This window comes from Netta rufina (genome assembly GCF_964035555.1).
Source record: "Netta rufina genome assembly, chromosome: 7".
In the NCBI taxonomy this organism is placed as follows: domain Eukaryota; kingdom Metazoa; phylum Chordata; class Aves; order Anseriformes; family Anatidae; genus Netta; species Netta rufina.
Window position 1 is genome coordinate 4,275,330 of NC_140130.1, and position 23,285 is coordinate 4,298,614.

Genomic DNA, 23,285 nt, shown 5'->3' on the forward strand with positions numbered 1-23,285 from the left:
TAAAACAACACCAAATTTTTATTTATTGTATTTTATAACCAGAACCATGAAAGGTCGACATTTTGCTGCTTCTTAGGCATAATCTTCCCTTGAGAAAACAGGTTCGGTATTTAGCTGCTCCCAGACATGTCTGTCTTAATAAGCAATAGAGTAGAAAGGTGTAGATAGGGTTAAGAATAGAGTTTTTGACTGTTGCATCTAAATATATTTCTTGTATTTGCTTCCCCACCCTGCCAGCATATGTCTCAAGCACTCTATACAAAGGAACACCAGACAGAGATGCAAATTCTGAACTCCAGGGAAATGGGAAGCACAGACAGTAGGGAAATCAAAAGTGTCTGTGAAAAGTCACCTCTGTAAAGTGCCACTGCCTATTTCTCCTCGCTCACTGCTATGTGCACACTGTGAGCATTCAGGGATCCTGCCACTTCCATCTTATTCCTTCCTCTTCCACCCAGATCTTGAAACCCTGCAGCCTTCTGCCATCCAAGACAATAAAGAACAAAGTGAACCTTGAAATTGGAAGTGAGATTCAACTGTTTCTAGGAATCAAGCTGAAGAGCTGTTACTTGGACAGCTGAAAGTTACAGACTTCGGGGCAAACAGACAGTCAACATTAGGATTGTAAGCAGCCGCCTGTCTCTGCCTGCTTTACTCTAGACAATTTCCTCATTTTCTTTCTGCATCTTGTCCCTTTGAAGTATACTAGTAGATATTTGCAAAATGGCTTGGGTGAAGGAGAGAATTAAATTCAAGGGAAAAAATAAAAAAGGGAAAACAGCACATCAGAACAAGAAAAGCCTGTGGCATCAGCTTCAAATGATGAGAAGAGGCGCAATGAGGAATGAACAACAAAATGTTCATGAACCTGCTCGCAGTCTGCTCTCAAGCAAACTGAAGTCTTCCTAATTGTTTTCCTTTGCATTGCATGAAGCTCTACATGCATTATTTACAGAAGGATCATAATACCCACATCTTGCCACGTAAAGTTTCTACGTTTATGGATGAAGAGCATCTGATATTAAAGGAACCAGTCCCATTATTTTTTTAATTCTCTTTCACTGTAAGAAATGCACTGGACACAGGATGGGATCTTACTCCCTCAAGCTTAGTTGGAAATCTCAGGGATACAGCAAAGAAAATAAAAACAGTGGAGCCCTAAAGAGAAGCAGACAATTGTTCCACCAGCTGATCACCTGAATTAGAAAATTGAGCTATTGTCTTGGGAGGATTAATATTTAATATGTTTAAAAAAAAAATCAATAAACCAATACAAAAAAAAAAAAAAAAACTGTGTAGTAATGACTTTTTTTGCTCAGGATGCTCAAATCCAAATATTCAACAGCACCTCCAGCCCTGCTAAAGCATCTGCAACTTCTGCAGTGCGCTCTCAGCAAAAAGCAGTAGTTATCATGCAACACAGACTCTTACTCTAATTGGCAAATCTACCTTTCCTGCAATTAAATGACAAGAAGACAGAATGCTCCCTTTTCTGCTGTACTGCAAGGAAGCTACAGACCCAGAGATACAGAGGTAAGTCAATACAACACTTCAATCTAGCTGGCTTCTGTTCTTAAGCGATTCTTACTGTGCTGCAGCATCATACACAAATGATCAAACTTGAAAATCCTTCCACCAAAGGACTTTTTCCATCCAAAAAATTATTGTATAACCAGGAACGAGTAGTTCCTATGGAATCCAAAGCTGCCAAGCCCGTAGCACAAAGCCAGTAACAGCAGGACACCAACACAACATCCATTTTCAATAATAAACAAAGCGCCACGAGTCTTCATGACAAACCCAAAGAGCAGAAAAAAAAAAGTAGCTATGACACAGAATAAGTTGTCATGCTCCTCTCTGGCAGCCAAAACTTCACACAAGTTTTGCAGATATTCTTTGGGGCGTTATGAGTCTTGTTATCACATTCAATTCTATACAAACAGTACAAAATGCTGTAAACACCATGATATGTGTTCTCAGTAGATTAAAATTATTTTACTCTGTTGCAGTTTCTGTCTCTTAGACTCACAGACAGGGAAGAATGCAGGAAACAAGGAGAAGAGGGGTTTCAGGGAACTCTAGTTAGGAGAGGGTCAGCACTTACAGAAGTGTTTCTGGAAGCTCTGGGAACAGGAAGGGTGCCAGGCAATGGAAGATGCATTTTGGGCAAACTGTTCATAGGATTTCTCTCTCTGTTTCTCTCCCTTTGCCTTCCTGGGACTTCATCAAGGAGAGGGGACTGTATCCTGGCAGACCATGCCTCCATGCAGCCATATAACTCCTACCCCAGCTCCAAAGGAAACTGGGCACCCCCCCCAGCACCCTATACAGATACCTCTGAGTACTTCCCCTTGCCGCTAGGATCCCTTGGAAGGGGAAGAAAAGAAATTCATGATTTTACTGTGAGATCTATGAAAAATGTAGCAAATAGATCCTAGCTCCTTTCACCTGCCTCAATTAATGGATTTTAGCCTCTGCCTCTTTGACTTCTCCCTCTACTTCTCCTTTGCCAGATTCCATGCTCAACATTGTTACACTGGTGGCAGGGATGCGGTCAACTGCTAGAGATTACATAAAGAAAAAACTTTACAAAATGCAATTAACTTGGTTTTAACTCAGGAGATGGAATAACTCTGATCACTGTGACACGGGAAATAAATTAAGGGAAGTAAAAGACAAGCAAATCAAGAAAAATAGTTACTTCCAAAAATAAAAAAATAAAAATTAAAAAAAGCCAATACTGACTCCTGTTTTAAAAACACGTCCTCGTCTTTCCACTTTGTGTGAAGAAATAGGGAAAAAAGTAAGACATTTAAGATACAGATATAAATCAAGAGGGTGATATTAAGACAATATAAAGAGACTACAGCATATGTTTTCTGACCATCAGAATGTGCAAGTAGTGATAAAAAGCACCCAGGCAAGTAGTAAAAGCCTCACCGAACAGCTTAGCATACATTACTACCTACTTGTAACACAGCTCACTCAAGGAACAGTGCAGCAACGCGAAGAACTCAGACAAAACAAATATGTACATTTTACTGCTTACAAAATTACTGAACAAAAATATGTGCATTAGACTGTAATTGTCTGCGTGCCCTTCAAAGATAGGTTTAGGGTCAACTAGACACCAAACTCATTACCAACCCCGAACTCTCACAGGAACTCACAAAGAAGTAGTTCAAGAATTGCACTGTAAAGATGCAAGTGGCAGTGAGGTACAATTATGGGTTTTACAGGCTCATGCAAAAAATAAGAGTTGACATGTAAGAAAGCTTTCCTCTCGGATTTGAGCGCTGCCCACAAAATGAGTGCCACAGAGTCAATAATTTGATAGAGTTCTGTCATGAGAACGTCGTCTTGCTGTGCAGTCAGGTGAGGCTGTGTGGGCCTTGCCTAAAAGACACCAGCATCTCCACAGCAAGAGGGGGAAGCTCCTGCGTTTGCTGAGAATAAAGGCCAGGTTCTTTCCCAATTAGGTTAATAAAAAATATAGAGAGAACAGAGCACAGGACAAAGCAATTGCAAAGATGAATCTAGACTATAACCATAGACATATACATGCATATATGTACATAGACATACATAAAGGGTCCCAATGATGGGCTTCCCTCTGTGAAGAGAGCATTGTAGATGTGGATTCTACAGATGTGGAAGAACCACCACTGAGTCTAGAAAGCCAGTGCAATATTAGCTTTCATGCTAACATGGGGTAATGCAGGCTGGAAGGGACCTCAGGAGGGCTCTGGTCTTACCTCAGTCTTCTCACTGAGCTTCTTGTAGGTACCAGGGGCTGCTGTCAGGTTCCCCCCAGATTTTCTCCAGACTGAACAAGCCTGGACCGCTCATCCTGTCCTCACAAGACAAGTTGTCCCATTCCCAGCCATTACAACTCATCAAAAACCCAAGCTGACACACCTAAGTTTCTTTCAGAGTCTCTAAGCCTGCATTTATACCCGTTTGTAAAGCACATGGTCAGTTTTAGATTTGGTAACCAAACACTTGGTAAAAACTTGCTGTACCTTCACATGATCCAACTTTCAAGAAAGCTGCAGATCAACAAGGCCTTCTCCATGAGCACAGCAATCATACAAACAGGGTTATGCCACTGCTAAATTACATACTAAGATGCATTAAAAAAAAAGCTCTTTTTTCCCCTTCAGCTTTTCTCTAAAACATTCAGTGTGTTATTGTTTTTAAAACTCTGTGTTTTATTTCACACAGCATTGTATGAAGTTGCAGCATCACGGTACTGGTAAACTTGCCTATGAAGAGCCTCACTTCTGATGTGTAACACATCCACAGCAAGTCAAACACCCTGGAGGAGGCATGCCCATAAATTCAGAACAGCAATGAATCACAAGAAGATGTTTAAACACAGCTCTGTGTGTTCTCATTGCCTGAATCACTCTTGTTATTTAAGCTGACTGAAAGTCATGGTTTTAAGGACTAAACCATAAGTAGCACACTTTGCCTCTACAAAGATTCTGTGCTGCCGTTATAAAACCATGATTTACTGGACTCAGGTTCCACCTGAAGTGAAGTCTTGCAATTTTCTCTGTACCTACAGCTATTTGTTGTTAATAATACTCAAGTTAATACATAATACCACGGAAAAGCACAGCTATCATGCACAAAGAATCAAAAGCAGATCACATCTGGTTAATATCCCAGGTTGTTGTTGCTTTTTTTTTGTTTGTTGTTGTTTGTTTTCTTCTGGAATTTGCTGTCCAGTTAGGGTAATGTTGTTTCTTTTGATGACATCCTTGCATCAGGTTGCAACTGCTGCACAACACTCATGTGTTTCATCAAGTTCTTGCCTCCTTACAGATGACAGAGCAACACCTTGCTGTCACTTCTCTATCCATTATTTCAGAATTTGGTCCCCACGCTTCTAATACCCTGCTCTGGTAACTATCCATCTCCCAGATGAAGTGGCTGAGTTTGAAAGGTAGCAAAGCAATTTTTCCCTCTAAGAATTAATGGAACAGAATTTTTAAATCCAGCAATCCTTTTTCTGCACACATATACCACTTAATGTATTAGCTCATAAAGGTTTTCTCCTAGTACAGTTATGGGCACATTTGTCATAAATGAGCATGTCTACAACTAGAGCAGGAAACATTTGTCAGGGAGAGGGGCCCAGGTTTAACACCAGATCTCAAGTTAGGAACCTCCAGAAGGTCTTATCCCATCTTCAGGAGGAGGAGATGGGTAAAGAAGGCATGAAGGAGAGGGAGGGAGGAAATACAGAGGAAATATAGATGACTTAAAGAGGAGTCATTTCTTTGACCTTCAGAAGGCCCATCCATTCCACCAAATCCACGACAAACTCAGCTTATCACTTCTCTGAGGTTAGTGTCTACCTCATGAGAATCCACATACTGCCTTAAAACTGAGAGGGGAAGGAAATCAAGACTTAAAGATCACTTACATGCACATCAGTGAAACTAAACACCATGTCTAAGCATATTCCATCTATCACATGATGGACCTGTCTCCAACAAATCAGCTCAAATTCCCCTAGGTACAAGTTTCTCCTTGTCCTGAACAGAGCATACTGAAGTTTTCCTAGATTTGATGTCTCAGCATGAGACATATTTATGATGTGAAACCATCAGAGATAAGCAAATACACAACTCATACCAGGCAGCCTGTTTCAACTCCAATTTTCTCACAGATTACATAATCAACAAATATTTAGGGTGCTTGCCACTACTCACCTGTCAAACTCCAGTTGAAGTTTAACTTTTATTTTCTTTTCATTTCTTATAAATACTTGCTAACAATTTAAAATAAGCTATTTCCTTTTTTATGATCAAAAAGCTCAGAACTAATGCAAGCTGAATCAAGTAAGTCAATGATGTATCCTCAGACACTATTTTAGGATGCACACAATTCAAACACTGCAGAGAATGTTAAGTTCCTGTAATGTGAACACACGTCCAACTCACATGCATAAAGGGTGGCACTCCAGCAATTGGAACTGAAGTGCTAATCCATCAAAACAAGCTTATTAGCATTACCAATTTCAGAAATGTTTTAACAGTACATTTAGTTTCGGCTGTTCAGTTTAAACTGCAAAATTATCTGGTTTCAAGTATTTATCATGTACAGCACTGCTTCCCTTTTTTCTTGCATATCAGTTTAATTTTTTTTTAATGTTGTTTTCTGCACACCTTGCAAACACTTACAGGACAGCAACTCAGAGCAAAAAAGAAAAAGCTTATGCCCTTGAGCTCTGTACCGAATGTTAATGTGTTTGTGTATGATAGATTTAATACATAAATGAGAACAAATGACTTCCAGCAGCTGCACTCTGCACCTATAAATCGCTGTGACTATTGCAAAAATCCATACAGAGGAAGAACAGCTGTATAATTTACAGCATCAGTATTTGTCAAGAAAAGCAGCAAATATAAAACTTGATTTCTTTGTTTTAGCATTCCTATAAAAATTAGAAGTTATCCTTTACAGATTCCTTTTAGATTAGAACTTCTATTCATCTCCCCTGATGGCACTTCAGTGCAGAAGGTTATTTAATTCTTAATAACACCGAAGGAAATTCAAAAGGCACAAAACCCAGCACAGTTTTACAAAATAAATGCTAGAAACGTCTGAAAGAGCTAACAATGAGCATATTATGTTTTGCATTGAATATGCTTTGGTAGTATCAGAAAAGTACAGTACTCTGATTCAATGATTTACACTGTACAACAGGTGATTTATATCACACAAATCCACAAAGAGCAAATATTGAAACACAGGTTTGAACAGCTGGATTTGTTCTCAAGATCTTTCCCTACAAACAGGGCTGACAGCCACATCACACACTCCTGTTCTTCCTTATGCTTGAGAGAATTTTGCATTCAGAGTACTGTGGCCAGCTCCCAAGTACAACCCAATACCCTACAAAAATACACACTGTACCACAATAGCTATGAATACTGTGTATACTCTGCAACCAATGTCTAAACATTTCAGAATTTGATGAATTTTTATTGGAGAAATACAAAGCTTTGCCCCCCAAAGTCACATGTCTGTTCAGCCATTTACCGATTGCTTATTTGTGAACATCAAGCAATGGATCTTAAAGCATGAAAAATACCTGAATTTTTCACTACCAACAAAGTGCAACTTTTGGGCTCGTGGTTTTGATTCAGAAAATGGGGAAGACTTTCAAAATATTGTTATTTTTCAGAGAAAAGACACTTTTAACAGTTATATTTATAAAAGAACGTTCTGTAAAAACATCTTTACTAACAAAATTAATTTCAAAATCTATGAAACCATCATAATTATTCTGTTGAAGGCGTTACAAATAGTTACTTCTAGAATGAGTTTGGCATTGAACTGCACTGTCACTGGGTCTGTTACCTTAAGCCACTACTGCCTCTTAACAAAAGCTTAAACCCCCATTTTACTTCATATGCTAGCTTCCAACTTTCACAGTTGGAATGAATCACAAGGAGATTCTGTCTTCCTGGGCTCAAAGCAAGTCACAATGAACCCTCTGGTGCATTTCTTATATGATAAAGCCAGTAAATGCAGTTTCCATGAACTCTAGATATATAAGAAATAAGACGTTTAAGTCCCTTAAAAAACAACCGAGTTGAGCAGATTTTTATTGCAAAAAAAAATAAAAAATCACAGAAGTTCAAATAAATAATTTCAATATTTTAATTGAATGTCTTATCAGAAGTTCAGTCACATGAAGGGCCTTCAAAACGGTCAGAATTCAGCTTCATCCTTATCTCAGAGACAAAATACTACAAAACAAAGCAGCAAGCTTGTTTGTATCCTCTCGTATGGCACTAGCTGTTATGATTCAGCAGGTTCAACACAGATCTTCACTTTAAAACAAGGGGTACACCACAGGCAACATCCTCTGAGAGAACTGTGTTCAGTAGGAAAAACATCCAAAATATAATGCAAGTCTCATCGATACAAGAAAAACCTGAGGATGAGGACCCTACAGACACTGCAGAACACTGAAATTTTTATCTTACTGACTGTCCTTTCATATATATCAGAGTTCTGCTGTTCTTCCTAAAGCATAAAATCAAAGTCAGCATCAGAAACAAACCTCCATTGCCTTGTTATCATCATCTCGCTATCTCATGAGAGAATAATGGTCTTTCCCTGGCAGAAGGGAAATGGTGAAGAACTCCCAACTTCACACAGCAGCAGGAGTTTTGCCAAAATGTTCTTTAGCTGTTCAAACACCAACTTCCTTGTTTTCCCTAAATAGCTAAAAATGACTTGGTTTGGTTTTCCTTTTTATTTTGTATTTTTTATAATGGTATCAATAGTGTGGAAGAACACCAAAAAAAAATGTAGCATTCAAAGGCTCATCTAATTAAATGGCATAAGAAGTTTTTGATTTCAAGGGTTTTGTTTAAGTAGTTACTCTCCTAAGTATCATTTTCTTTCTTTGGAGCAAATTATTATCTTAATTGCCAACCCCTTAGCGTAATAGGCCTTAACAGAATACAGTCATTTCTCTAACTCCAGTGGTTTTGCACCAATGAGAATAAGGTCAATTTTTCCATTGAGGAAAGGCCAGTGTCAAAGTAAATGTTCTCATCACTAACTTGTCGTTAGAAACTACAAGGGTGTAAGGAATTCAGATGATTTAGGGAGTCTAAGACAGCCTTCTTGGTTGAGAAACATTTCTGATACTCAGACATAAGTGCTTCTAAATAAGCAATTCTTTCCCCTTTTGAACCAAAAGCAACCTCATTAGTATTAGTTACACCCTGAAACCTTATAAACAGAAAGATAAACAAATACAACCTTCTTTAAGTGATCATGATAAAAATCCGTGGAAAAAGATTTTTTTATTTAAGGGAAAGTGATTAAAGACAAAATCAATCTTTCCCTGCTTGGCAAGAACAACGGAGCAAAATAAAACATATGACATGATTCTGTGCTGATAGTTTAGAAGATTTTAGAAAGGCGAGTATATTTTGGCCCAGAGAGACCATGACATTTTCATCCTTAGAGATATTCCAAGGTCAACCAGACAGCACCCGAGCAACCTGACCGAACTTGGAAGTTTGCCCTGCTTTGAGCAGGGTACAGGACTTGATCTCTAGAGGTCCCTTTTTCCTAATGAATGATATTAACTTACATTATTTGATGACTGAAAATGAGTATTCTGCAGCTTTACGGAACATCTGAATTCTTCCTATTCAGAGCATTATGTAGTAAGAAAATCCTGAGTACTTCCTATCACCGTAGTGGTATGGAAATTATGCAAGTCCATCACCATAACAGGGTACAACTCCAGCTTCTGCAACGTTAATAACCAAAAAGCAGCTTCTGCAGAGTTACAGCAATAGCTCAAATTGGATGCCTCCGAGGAGGGCAAAAAAATCCCTAGGCAATTATGCCCTTGCCCTCTACATTCCCAACCTCTCACCCAAGGGTCTGTACCACTACTGGTATTAGGGTTGGAGGTCTTTTTGCTCTGACTTGGTTCCTTCCATTGTCTGTACAAGAGCTGCTTTCTCCTACATCTTTGATGTAGAAATCTCCTACTAATCAGGACTTATGTCATGATAAAATGCTAACTGCATAATATTCCACAGATCTGACAGACTGGGAGGAGAAAATATTTCTGTAGATTTCTTCTTCCAACCCGCCCCTCTTGTGTGTAACTTTAAATGTTAAGTTTGGAGAAAACTTAATGAAGAAAAATTAACGCACAAATTGCAGGTGAGATGTAAAATGTGAAAGTAAATCTGCATACTTTGCACTGGCGTGTGTGACATTTTCATTCTAAAAAACCTGTTCTCAGAAGCTCATAATTTTGACAAATGAGTACTCTGGGCTAACACTGATCACATCAGCTGTCTGGGTGGGGTGGGGGTACCTTCATTGGCCAGGTTTAGGTTTGCTCTATCAGCTTCCAGCAGAGACAGCCCCTTGGCTGCTCACACCTACAACCATGAGCAAGACTTAAGCGCAGAGACCAACATTCTCCTGGCCTCTAATAAGAAAAAACTCCACAAAAAAAAAAAAAAAAAAAAAAAAAACACTTTATATGGCTACATGCCACACAGCGTAGTTTGCCCACTACAACCAGTCAACACATAGGCTGTAAAAATTGTGAGAGGAACCACAAATCAGGACAAAAAATGAACAGAAGAGTAGATAAATGGATAAGGAGGAAGAAAACAAGGAAGAAAAATCTGCAGATAAAAAGCAGGAATGCTAAAGGTGAGGGAGAAGCAGGGAAAAAGTTAAAGGCAACAGCAAGAAGTAATAGCAGACAGACACGTGGCCATCAGGCCCCAGTAATACTGGTCTTGGGAGGTCTTGAGATCTTCTCAGGGCACATGGTGTAACAGGCAAACCCAGCAGTCCCTCCTGGTAAAGGAGGGAAGGGGAATTCCACCCTCTTCCCCATGTGTCATGGCACATGGAGAGGAACATCGCTTTCTGTCCCCTGGTTTCATCTGGAACGGACTCCTTTTTTCACTGTGTGTCAAGGAACCAAAGAGCATGGGGTAGATGGAAAGGGAGGACTGGAAACCATTAATGAAGTGCAGACTAGTGCAGATAAAGCCTTGTATTTTATGTTTCATTTCATAGGGACAGGCTGCTGAAGTGAGGCCAGGTAAATCACTCCGTGCAGCACTGTAATTCTCATGACCAAATAATTTATCAAACAAACCATCTCTAAGGTGTAGCATTTCAAGACTTTTCATACAGAAACATACATTCCTACAGAATGTTCCTGTTTTTCATATGGAAACTCAGTTTCTTGTGTTCAACAAGTTCTAAACATTTAGTGTTACTGCTTGGTGCCCCTGCATACTTCTCGCTAGCAGTCACTAGCCTGAGATGAACACCGTGCTACTAACGAGCATCTAATTTCCCATCAATAAATACGATTTGACTAAACACAGATTTGATCAAAAATTCCCTCAGTTGTAAATAAAAAGCACTCAGCATCAACAACAGCCAAGTCTTTTATATTTCTGGGTTACCTGGTTTTTAAAAAGTTGACTTAGGCATTTGTGTCATTGGCTAGTTAGTATTGCCCATTGAAGTAAAATTTCATTACTTTCGTATCATTACAGTATCAGACTATCATTTGCAGCACACTCACAAGTTCTAAGACACATACTCATCCAGAGCACTTTTCATTTATACTTCTGGCTGAGCTGTGACATCCTCACCTGTTGACTAAGACGCAACAATTACATTCCCACCGCATGCACCTGAAGGCACACTACAATCAAGACCTTGTCTTATAATTTTAAGGACTGTGAATAGCATTTATACAAAAATTGTAGTAGAGTTCTTTTGTCTGGGAGAGTTTATTTAAAATGAAAATAACCCCTCTCTGTTTCCTTTCTTCTGGATTATTCTTGTCATGTATTAATGCAGCATTAAAAAAAATTTTGTAGGACAATACCACACTGTTCAAATGATAAATCACACTCAAAGCCTATCCAATCAATTTACCCTTTAGTTTATTATTAGAATATCACTTCTGAAAAGTGAACAGAATTTTTAAAAAGTGTAATCCTTCAGAGACCTCACCTTCAAAGCTAATGAGCATAATTGCCTTCTGAAAGGGAACAAATCTTTTACACTGTATTGTAACAGTCAATTTTTACACAACATTGAAGAAGTTATTTTTGCTCAGGCAGAAAGCTCCTACTTTTCTGAAATAAACTCCTTCCAGCCCAAACGTGAGATGCAATTGTGTTATTTGTGTATTTCAAAAGTAAGTTTCCTACCTCCACTTCCCCACAGATCTTAAATATGCCAGCCATATCCTGCAATATTCTCTCTAAGAGAAGAGGCACAGTTTGCTGTAGGGTTGCATAGCAGCAGCCTCAGCACACAGGCACTGCATAAACCTAGCATGAGGGATAGTTTGCTCCTGCCACAAGGCAAATGCAGAAATAAATAAGAGAAACTACACTGAAAGATGACAACAAACATGTCAGCAGAGGGATGCATCACTCTAACCACACCTTCTGCTTTTTGTTCTCCTCTTAGACACACTCCGTCTAGGAGGAGAAAGGAAAGGAATGGGGGGAGGCAGGAAATGTTCTTAATTACAAGAAGCTGTAGCAATCTTAGCAAAGCGTGGTAAATGTATGCAACATTATCAGCATCACAGTAATAGCAAAAAAGAAATCCCACTCAGTTTAAAAATTACATAGTCTGAAAGAACGGCACCTGGCCCAGGATTCATCTAGCAGAGAATAAAAGAACAGAGGGCCCAAAGAGGAACAAGAGCTGTATGCACTACTGCAAACCCGCACACTGTTGTGAGGCCAGCTTACTACACACACAGGCCGCAGCTCGCAATACAGAGCAAAGAAGGTTCTGCATATGGAGTCCCACCACGCCTTGCCAACCATGCTCTTCCAAAAGAGAATAATCCTTCACTTCAAGCATTTTTCAAGCTAACGTAGTATCAAAAAAATATATATTCCTACCTTAGGATCTCAGTCTAGGAAGGCATATATATATGTGTGTGTGTGTGTGTTCGTATTTTATTTTTTTTTTTAAAGCAATCAACCACTGAAACCAAAGATGCCTGTTTATAAATGGCCCAAGTCTCTAAAACCCTTTCAGTATTCTTCATCCCACATTTTCTTTACAGAATTGTCATCAAACTGCAAACTGTAGTAAGGGAATTGCAGTAAGGGAACTGCAGTATGGAAACTATTCTTCAGTTACAGTGCTCCTCATACACTTTAAAAAAAAAAAAAAAAAGAGAGAGAGAGAGAAAGAAAATAAAAGATTAACAAATGCCTACACCTGTATTCTGTATAGTAATTCAACTCACAACACCCACACAGCACCTGTGGAATGTCTGTTAAAACCTATTTTTCCTCCTCTTTACAGGGTAATCTTCCAACTCAGACCAAAACAATTTGTCCTTGTTATGGAGTCACAAAAGGACAATTTCTAGATTTAAAACCAGTCTCATAGATTACTCCACCACAGTAAAATATCCCAAATGCAGAACATTTGAAATTCTTTTGAGCAGTCTATTGAACAGCTAGCCCTGAAAAATCCGATTGTTTGTGAAAGCCAGTGAACTTCAGCTGTGAAAGCCAATGATTTAGCCTGCTAATGCCACAGTGAGGATAAGGAGCTGCCAAAAATCCAGCCACAGATTGCTACTGGAAAGCAATTTTGATAATTAGAGTCTCCTCAGAAAGTCAGGAAAAGAACTATAAGAACATTGTTTTTCTATCATAACTAAATTCTTTCTATAGAATTTACACGTTGCATTCAATAGCTGCTATATTGCAAGGAAACTTTGTGGTCGGTTATTCCCCTTCTGGAAATAAAAGGATCACGATCATTGCTTCTGAAGCAATGAAGCTGCTTATTCCTTCAACAGAGAGGGCAGACTTCCTTCTCCTTCCCCCAGAGCTTGTACCTGAAGAGCACCAGCATGCAAAACCTTGTTACCATTACTTCTCAGTGCTTAAGTGAAAGCTGCAGGGACTAATTAGTATCTTTTGCTAAGTCTTGACAAAGGTGCAGAGAACACAGCTCTAAGCAGCCTTACGTTCTGTCTAACACGCTCCCTTCTGTTGACCCCTGTCTGACAAAAAATCACGTGTCAAATAGAAATTCAGTGAGCTCCAGCTTGTTCCAAGAGACATAGATGAAGTCAACACAGAGGGAGCTGGAGAACCAGAGAGACCTCCAACAACTGATACCATTCCTTCTTTGATTAGTAGAGGAGTCTGAAGTGAAGGAACCACACAGAACCCTCTGGGCACCCAGAAACACAGACAGACTCAGTGATTACCTATGTCTACATTTCCCTAAGCCCCTAAGCTTTCATTTCCCAATGAAAACACGTCTGTTCTTTCCTGCTATAAAACAGGAGAGAAAAAAAGGAAGAAAAAAAAAAAAAAAAAGCCTTTGTAAGCTAAATCTGTAAAACAAGTCTTAGCTAATTTTCATGTGGAAAGAAAAATCACTTCAAAACTGTAGCAGTTTGCTGCTTCAATAGGATAAAACCATCAAATGAACATTATTAACATCTTGCTCTTTAAACAGGCTTTTTGTCAATACACAGACCAATATCCTGGCCTATTGGTCCCTGTCAAGCTCCAGCTCAGTTCCCACCCAGGGCAGCAGTCCAGGAGGAACTGAAGAGGATGACTAAGCTTTTAATCACTGAGCTGGAAACAGTACCAGCCACAGCCTGGCCTTCGAATGAGGAGTAAGTTACTCAAAGAACTAATCCAAACTTTGTTACGTTGAGTAATAATAATTCATGCTGCAGTTTCTCTCCATGGAGATGCACAGAATTCTCCAACAGGTGATCTAGCCAGTAACACTGGAAAAATCTGTCCCAAAGGCATCAATCACAGAATCACAGAATCACAGAATTTCTAGGTTGGAAGAGACCTCAAGGTCATCGAGTCCAACCTCCAACCTAACGCTAACAGCCCTCCACTATAAAACTCATCCTGTTTGTTTGTTTGTTTTTTTGTTTTCATGATAACTAAGAGACCTGATTCATGAGAGACTTAGCTTCTACTCTCTACTAAAGTCATCCTCTTACTCAGGTTCTGATTCAGCAAAGGACTACAGAAATCTAACTGAGAACACCAGTGCCATCACCAATCTCCACGGAACTAGAGACCCGTTTTCTGCTTATTTTGTAAGACCTGTGATGTGGGCATTGCTAGACTAATGCACAGAGATGATTTCCAGCAAGAAAGTGAACAGCTGTCATGTCACCTCTAATCATCAGAAAGTTTTCAGATTTGAACCTCTGGTCTTCGAATCAAGGCTCCGTACGCTGCTATCAAAGCCTTGGACCAAAGAGCTTATCAAATATTGTAAGTCAAAAATCAAAGACTAATCAAAGTCTCTCTAGTCAGTAATGAAACCTAGAAGAAGTATTGTTTTGTCACTTACATGAAACACATTTCTCAGAATTTATAAAGTTGTTTTATTTTAGAAAAGATTAAAGATTTAATTTTTCAAAGGAATCTAAGGCTTCAGATTGACAGCTTATATAAACCACAAAGCAGGACTGCCCATGAGAACTACAGGTGATGAGTTTATCATCTATCAACCTGTCAATAAAGAAAAACTGACATTTTCTTTCTGATATCAATAGGAGTAGAAGGCATTCAGCATTTCGTCAACAGACAATTCATGAGGATAGTTATAAGAAAACCAAGAGCCATATGCTCACAATATGGTGTAATTAACACTGCCAAGAGATCAAGGCAGCTTGTCTAGAATATTTAAATCCACAAATATTCAACATAAGATTCCCATATTTTCTACTTTCCACATTACTGCAGAGAATCTCAGCTTTTTATTGATGCAGATGACTTTTTTTGCCAGCATTACGCTTCTATATAGTAGCGTAAACAAATTTTGGTAGGACTCGATACTGCACTCCTAAATGCTGCAAACCCTGTTTAAAACCCTTAGCTTGCAGTTCCTTAGTAAAAGCTTTAGTCGAGGGAAGATAATTGTGATTAGAATAATAACTGCACAGAACTTCTCTAATTATGCATCATCTGCAATTCTCTAAATCATGTGGATTTGCTTTAAAGAATATTACACTTTTGCAGTTTACTGTCACGCTAAAAATCAAACGGACAGCAACTAAATTACATTATCCTACTGTTTCATTAGGAAGCCTGATGCACAGTCATGTTGCAATATGCTATTCTCAATATTTAAATCTTTAAAGAAAAATGTTATCACACTCAGAGGTACTTCAGTAGGGAACATGCTGAAAAAACAAAATCCAGTAACTGATTTACTTTGTTTTAATTCAGATTTTTTTTTTTTAACAATTCGCCATTTACTCAGATTAATCACAGAAAGTACTTGTCCCAGACAGAAAAATATCTCGTATGTTGCTGCAGCTTCATTGCCAAACAAAAACACATCTGAATGAATAGACATGCAAGTCTACAGAGGAAAAGTGCAATGAGAAATAAGGCTACCAAGCTCAAATACACACACACACACAAAAAAAAGGTTAAAAAGGTATAGGCTCCAGACCTGTATCTCTTAACATCCAACCTACAAAAAAGCACCCAAATCCTGCCTGTTTTCTCTGTGGTGTTCTTCCACAGTTGCTAACAAGGACATGGGGTTCTTAACCAAATAATTCACTAGTGGCTGCATGTCACCTGTTACCAACTAGGCAAAGAGCTGTGCGTGCTGTATCTGTGGAGACATTTTATTTCCACAGACCAATCCCACGAGAAATGCTTCAGGGCTACTGCATTTCGGTGCACGTTTTTTGTTGTTGTTCTAGTGCAACTACAACAAACACAATACGGGAAATGGAAAGAAAAAAAAAAAAAGGGCTAATCCTCAACTATTTCTGTAGCTCCTTGCGAAGGATGAATGCAGCCCATCTGACGTGAAACTAGGCCAGGTTCGTACAGTCAAATTTAAAACAATAGCACAAACACATAAAGGCAGGAAGTTGATACTTTGAAGATATACCATGAGCTAGAATTAGCCAGAAACAAAGCAAGAAGAGATGCTGGAAATGTAAATTAGGAGTAGGAAGGTGAAGGAAGTGCTGGAGCAATACAGGGAAAACTCTAGAGACAGATTACACTGTGAAAGACAATGTTTGTTGCCTTTTTTTTTCTTTAGACTTCACTTGAAAGAAATGTTGCAATCAATTAAAACCAGGGAAAAAAATATAAAGATTTCAGACTAATATTTGAAAAGAGCACACAAAACATTAGAAGGATAACCTGGCAATTTTCACATCTGCTAACCCTGCTTAGCTTCATCTCATCAACAAACCTGAAAGCCATAAGTGTTTAAACAGACTCTGTTGGAGCAGTGATGGGGAAAATAAAAATTTAAGGGGAAAAAAGTTCTTAATAAATAAATAAATAAATAAATAAATAACGTAACAAACAAACAAAACACCCAAGAAAGAGTAAGGAAATAACAGTTAACCATTCTGACATGTTTTGAAACAAAATGTAAACACAAAAGAAAAGTGGAAAGTAAATTACAGCTAATTTGGGTTGGCTCAAATAACATATACCATTTCTCTGGCAGAGTTTTTAATCCCATCACAAATTATGTTCTTCAAAGCAGATTCAGAAAATATGCTCTTAAAAAACTGGTGTAAAGACCACACAGAAACATTGGCAGTGAAAGTGTCCTGGAATAGGTAAGAGAATGAAATGGAAATGTATACCAAGTAAGGTTCTTCATAATTTTTTTCTATGTCTGGAACAACTCTATATTCCCAACCAAGGTTGTGAAAAAAGTGAGAAGGCTGAAGAAGAATGTAAAGATGACAAAGGGCAAGATTAAAACTGAAAATCTTGATAAATACAAATACAGACCTTAAAAAAAAAAAAAAAAAAAAGCAAATGTTTCAGTAAGTGTCTGTACTCAAACTGGAAAAAGTAAACTGCTGGCTATATTGCAGTCATAAAAACACACCACCCTCTTTTAAATCTCCCTATACTCCCTCTCCAAGCAGAGAATATCAAAGCAAAGTAGATGCAGAGAAGTGGATTGCAGCCTGTAAGAACTTCTAGCAAACTTTCATCATCTTTAACATTGATAAATCCCAAGCTGAAGTCCTGGAGGACTGAGGCTGCAAAAATATTAATAGGAATTATGGATTTTTTTTAATGTATAAAAAGGAAATTGTTTGTTTGTGACCCCATGACCACTGTGAATACCAGATAAGAAAAAATAAATAAATGACAGCAAGGAAAACTCTCAATTAGATAAAAAAAGGAAACATTTTAACAGCAAGATGAGTTAAATACTGGAACAGATAGTACAGAGAGTTGTAGCACAGGTAGTGATAGAGACTTTAACAAAAAAAAATCTGTTGATCACCTACATTTAAATCTGGTTTAGGATGCACAGATACTGGATGACTCCCTGTGTTCCTTTCAGACCTACTTTTCTGATTCTATGAACACATATTTTCAAACAGATTACAGAAATATCACAGCTCTCCACCACACTAAGCAAAGAGATTTCACTTCCAATACAGAAGGAAACACATCTGATGAACATAAGAGACTCACAAAGGCAGAAAGCGTTTTTCACTATGGGTCAGTAAACTGGACAGCGGTTGTTCTGGTCATAACGAAAATAACCGTCTTGTACAGACTTACATGAAGGTGTCAGGCACATTGTGAGAACAAGCCAGAAGTACACAGGGTCTGTGCTTCTGCTGTACTGGCCTTTAAGGCTGAACAGACCCACGCATACAATTTTTGCTCAATGCAACAGCTTGCTCTGCCCCTGAAGTAATTGCTACAAAGCACACAAATTATATGTATGGTCTACTGAGTGAGCTGCACATCAAATACACAAATCTGAGCAAAAAGAATTTAAAAATAATTTTTTACTGCACACGTGTTCTTCTCTTTCACATTATCTGAGCAAGTTCCCTAACTATAGAACAGCTCCAAAAATATTATCAGGCCGAAAAGCTCCTCAGATGCTTGAACAGATCTCAAACTTCTAACCCAAAAAGCTCTTTGAAAACATTGCTTACAACAGTTCTGTGAATCAGCTGCACATCCTGGCACACCACAGCTCTGCGACCAACTCATCTAGAGGACCTTTGTGTCTCAAGAGCAGTGTAATTACTGTTACACCTACTGAGGAGTAGCGGAGAGACGATTAGAAATAAGCAGGGAATTATTTAAGAAGTGTTAAAACTGCTGTATGATTCAACAGGCATCCCATCAAGAGGGATTTTTTTTTTCCCCCATTGATTAAAATGATGTGCCTTTCCATCACCTTCTTCCCCTCCTCTTTAATTTTCCATCTAAGAGCCTTTTGTTTACTTGCCATTTTCTTCTTGTGAGCGATACAGGCAAATTATAGGCATTGTACCAATCTGTTCTAAGGGCAAGGCAGTTTTCAAAGTCTTGTTATTGTCTTCTATGCAAGCATGTGACAAATGTTTACAAATGTCTGTTATTACTAGTTTAGTACCACCCTGGGTCTTTTTTGACTATGCCAAACCAGTAATCACCCTGAAGCATCTCCTCTCACAGCATGTTTACATCATACTCATGACAGTTTTGCATTTAGTCATTGTGACATCTCTCACACTTACTCTTACAAAGAATGCCATAAAACAGGGTTTAGGGCCTGGAAATGCTTTATTGAAACTGATGAGCCCTTGGATATCAGTCAGTCTGTAACCAGCAGTGAGTGAAAGGGCCTGCCTTGGAGAGCACCTCATCTCTGAGGTTTGTACTCATGGATAAGGAAGAGAAAAAAAAAAAAAAAAATCAGCTGGGCAGCTTCAGTTCAATCCTTAACAACCATGACACCACACACCTCAAAATCCCACAGAAGTTCCTACGCTTTGGTAATACAGTTGAGCCATCATTGGCTCAGGGTACAAATAATACTAAGTAGCAGAGAAGTGAAATGTTACATTCCTTCACAAGTGCTAAAAAAAGATGAAGAACTGGAAAATACATGGAAAAAAACTGTAACATTTCTTTGGAAATTATTCTGAAAATAATGGAAAATGTATCTACTGATTAGTGCACTGAATGCCAGACTGTTTAGAAACTGGTTGAATATGATAAAAAATGCACTTTCAGTAAGATATCTAAAAACGTCTATTTAATCAGTATACTAATCAGTGCATGTGCTTTGACAAGGTCTAAGGCTAGGCATTTTTTTTAAAACACTTGTAAATCATTAGGGTTAAAAATAAGTATTACTGAATATATAGACAGCCAAATATTTATGAAATCCAGTGAGTGACAGGTAATAAACATTGTATAAATGCATACTTCCTGAAGGACTATGTTCCCAGCTATGGCACCGAGGATTAAAGAAGGGATTGGATGTATGGGGGAGAAAAAACTCCATGTTTCCATCTTTAGACTTCTACAGGAAGAAGAAAAGTTTTTCACATCTCTTCTTGTTTTGCTGGACGGACAAAGTCTGTTCCCCAGCCTCCATGCTGCATCTCAACACAAAGGGACTGCAAAGCAGCAGGAGGCAGAGGGTTCGGCAGTCTCTGGCCACATAGAACTAAGCCCACTATGCCACCCAAAAGACAAAACAAAGAGGGAGGATGCCTGGATGAGCAGCTGTGTAAACAACTAGGGCTCTCCTCCAGTTGGAGGAAATAATTCCATCTTTAAAGTTCAGACACTGGAATGTATTTAATACAAAACAAACCCTAGAAAACACAGTGACATCACTTTTTTCCTGAATCAATTATGTATACAAAAAAGAAATATACGTATGTGTTTTCTTTTAATCAGTGTGCACCATTTTTTAAAGTCACACCAACTTATGAAGAAAGCTAGAAATGTATACACCAATACATTAACAAGTGTTCAGGTTACTTTATAAAGCCAGGGCAACACCTGTGTGATTATTTGGGAGGATTTAAATCCATGTTTCCATTAGATACATAAAATTATCTATGATATTGAAACTACTTTTGAAACTGAAAGTGTGATCCATAAAGATACATATTGATATACATTAAAAGATTACAAATGCAAACATACAGTACAGTTAGAGAAAGAAAAAAAAAAAAAAAAAGTGAAGCATGCTATTTTCTTCCAACATCTTTTTTTTTTTTTTTTTTCCTGATCATCCAGGTCAAACAAGCTAACAGTTACAGTATCACTGCTCATCCGATTTTCTATTTTCAGTTTGTCATGGAAGCATCCTGGTATAAAGTTGTCTCATGAGCTTTTTGTTCAAAAAGCCTGTTATCTTACATCCCTAATAGTTGCCATGATCAATCATGCAAATTATTGCAGTAAATATTGAAGTTGTAAAAAATATAAAATATATAGATATATATTTACTGAGGTTGTACTCAAAGGGATATGTGGAACACATCACACCGCTCATTTTTAAATAGGTCACGAGCTAGAAGGGAAACAAATACCTATCACGTACCAGGGAGCTATGTAATCTGTTAAGTCTCAAGTTTTCCCTGACACTCTAGGATGAACTGAAATCTATGGCATTCTGCTTCACTTTAGTAACACTAAAGCAGTTTCATTTTGATAAAATTTCATTAAAAATTAAATACCATGGAAGCCAAAATAATTTCTCCAAACAAAATGGAAGATGGCCATATTCCATGGTGCGCAGTAGCAAGTAGACTTCTGTTCCTTTAGAACCAGGCACTGGGCAATTCAGCTCTTAGGATATTTCTCACTGGATTTCATCTACAGCCCTGAGAGATTTATATGCACTAAAGATCATGTATTGACTGAATAGGCCTCATTTATTTTTGAGAATGTTTTGGAAAGAATGGGTTATGTTCCAGCTTTTCTTTTCACAAGCTTCTGACATGCTGTGCATGAGGATTTGGGCCAGCACTAACAGGAATGCTGGCACCTTCCTCCTAAATCCAGTTTGATACAAAGCCCAATAGACAGACCCCTCTCTGATACCAGCTGACACTACATGACACCAGTCGTTATGTAGCTGCACGTTATTTTTGCATTTTTCAGGCACTTAATGTTGCAGTCATTTCACAGTAAAGAGGTTTTTCAAAGGAGGTCGAAGTTCCTAATCTTTACATAACTCCAACATCTTTTCCATTTGTGCTTTTTGGAGAAGGTTATAATGTAAATTTATAATTTGGCATCTCTTCACTGATTTCTGAACTCCTGCCAGGGTAAGCTGCATGCCATTCCCTTCATTTTTCATTATGACTATCATATATATGACTACCATATGCTTTAAAAGCATTTCCTAAAATGAATGAGAGAGCAGTTATAATTTTTCATTACAGATCTCTCCTCTCTCCTCTACTTACTCTATACTGTTATATTCAAATCAGTTCAGTTTTCTAAACAGGTTGTAGGCACTACTGCAGTTCCTGAGTGAGCTCCTCTGAAGGTCTGAAGTATTTTCATTACAAAGGATGTTTCCAATTTCTTTTTCAAAGTAGCTGTCAAGCATTTCCTGGTAAGGCAGCACTTCCCACAAACAAACCAAGCAGTGTTAACGCTAAAGAGAATTTGTGTTCCTATAGCTAGGATCACATTTCTGTCTGACACCAGTTATCACATTTATTTTAAACACAGACATGTCTCTCTACACCTAAATGGTGTGTCTCTGCCCCTTGAACTGCCTATTACTTAAAAGCAGTTTCAATGTCCCTTCCTCATTGTAAATCATATGAGTAATCTGCAACTAGGGGAGCAGGAATGGAGGGGTTTTGCAAAGAAGGAGATCAGATAACCAAAAATATGGGTTCTTCAAGGAAGTAAGTCACCATTATCTCATCATGAGTTCATCTGTATCCTGGGAGCGACCGCAGGAGCTCCAGCTCAGAGTCAGCTCTCCCCCACTTCAGCTGCCAAGATTTTATGATATGCATCTTACAGATCTTGGCCGTACAGAGGTTTGGCTATGCAGTCAGAAGGCCGGGAACTCTGGCTGCCTGCATTACACTGCAATTCTTGATATTCTTACTACTGTTACAAAATGGTTATAGCATTTCTTTCACCATTTGTTTATCAAAAACACAACATGAAAACACACACAAGAGATTGTAATTCCCCTCAGCAATCACTTCTTTGTACCAAGGATTATTAGTTTAAGACCCACCCCTGGGGGAACACTGCAAAAACAACGAGTAGAATTTATGGTGGTATAGAAACATATTTATATCAAATATTCCTAAAGAGTAACATTCTTCCGATTCTGTTTAAACTACTTTCCCAAATAAAATACTGCTTTCAAGTGCGTATGGAAAAAGAAAGCAAGAGTATTACCTAAGCTTCCCTGTCTATTCCGCATACAGGAAACCTAGCCAAAGCTCTCTGTCCACATGCCCTCACCCAAGATCACTGCCTAAAGAAGAGAATTAAGGTTTCAACGAGAGGCAAGATCATTGTACTCTTAGCATGCAGTGGAACTGAAGTAAATCCTCTGCCAATTTCTTAAAACAGGGAAGGCTAGGCAAGTACCTAATGCAGTTACTGGGTTGGCTGAAGTACCTCTGCCTTAAACACAGACCAGAAAGCCAGAATTGCTGCAGGGAAGCACAGACCTGCATGTCTCAAGGTCACACACAAGCAGGGGCTCTAAAATTTGTTCCAGTATTACTAGTTCATCGTGGCCCTAGAGGGCTGCAAAAATAAAACCTCACTGTGAAAAAAAAAATAAATATATATATATATATATATATACATATATATATATATGTATGTATGTATTATTTTCTGGCTACTGTCTGAGAAAACTTTCTGTGGAGAAACAGAACTACTTAATGTGTGAGATAAGAGACAATG

General features: G+C 38.4%; 1 protein-coding gene across 1 annotated transcript in view; it reads right to left on the reverse strand.

The window, feature by feature from the left end:
- The window catches only part of CTNNA3 (catenin alpha 3), a 456,005-nt gene that overhangs the window by 365,683 nt on the left and 67,037 nt on the right, over positions 1-23,285 (reverse strand). The gene's annotated exons all lie outside the window — the stretch shown is intronic.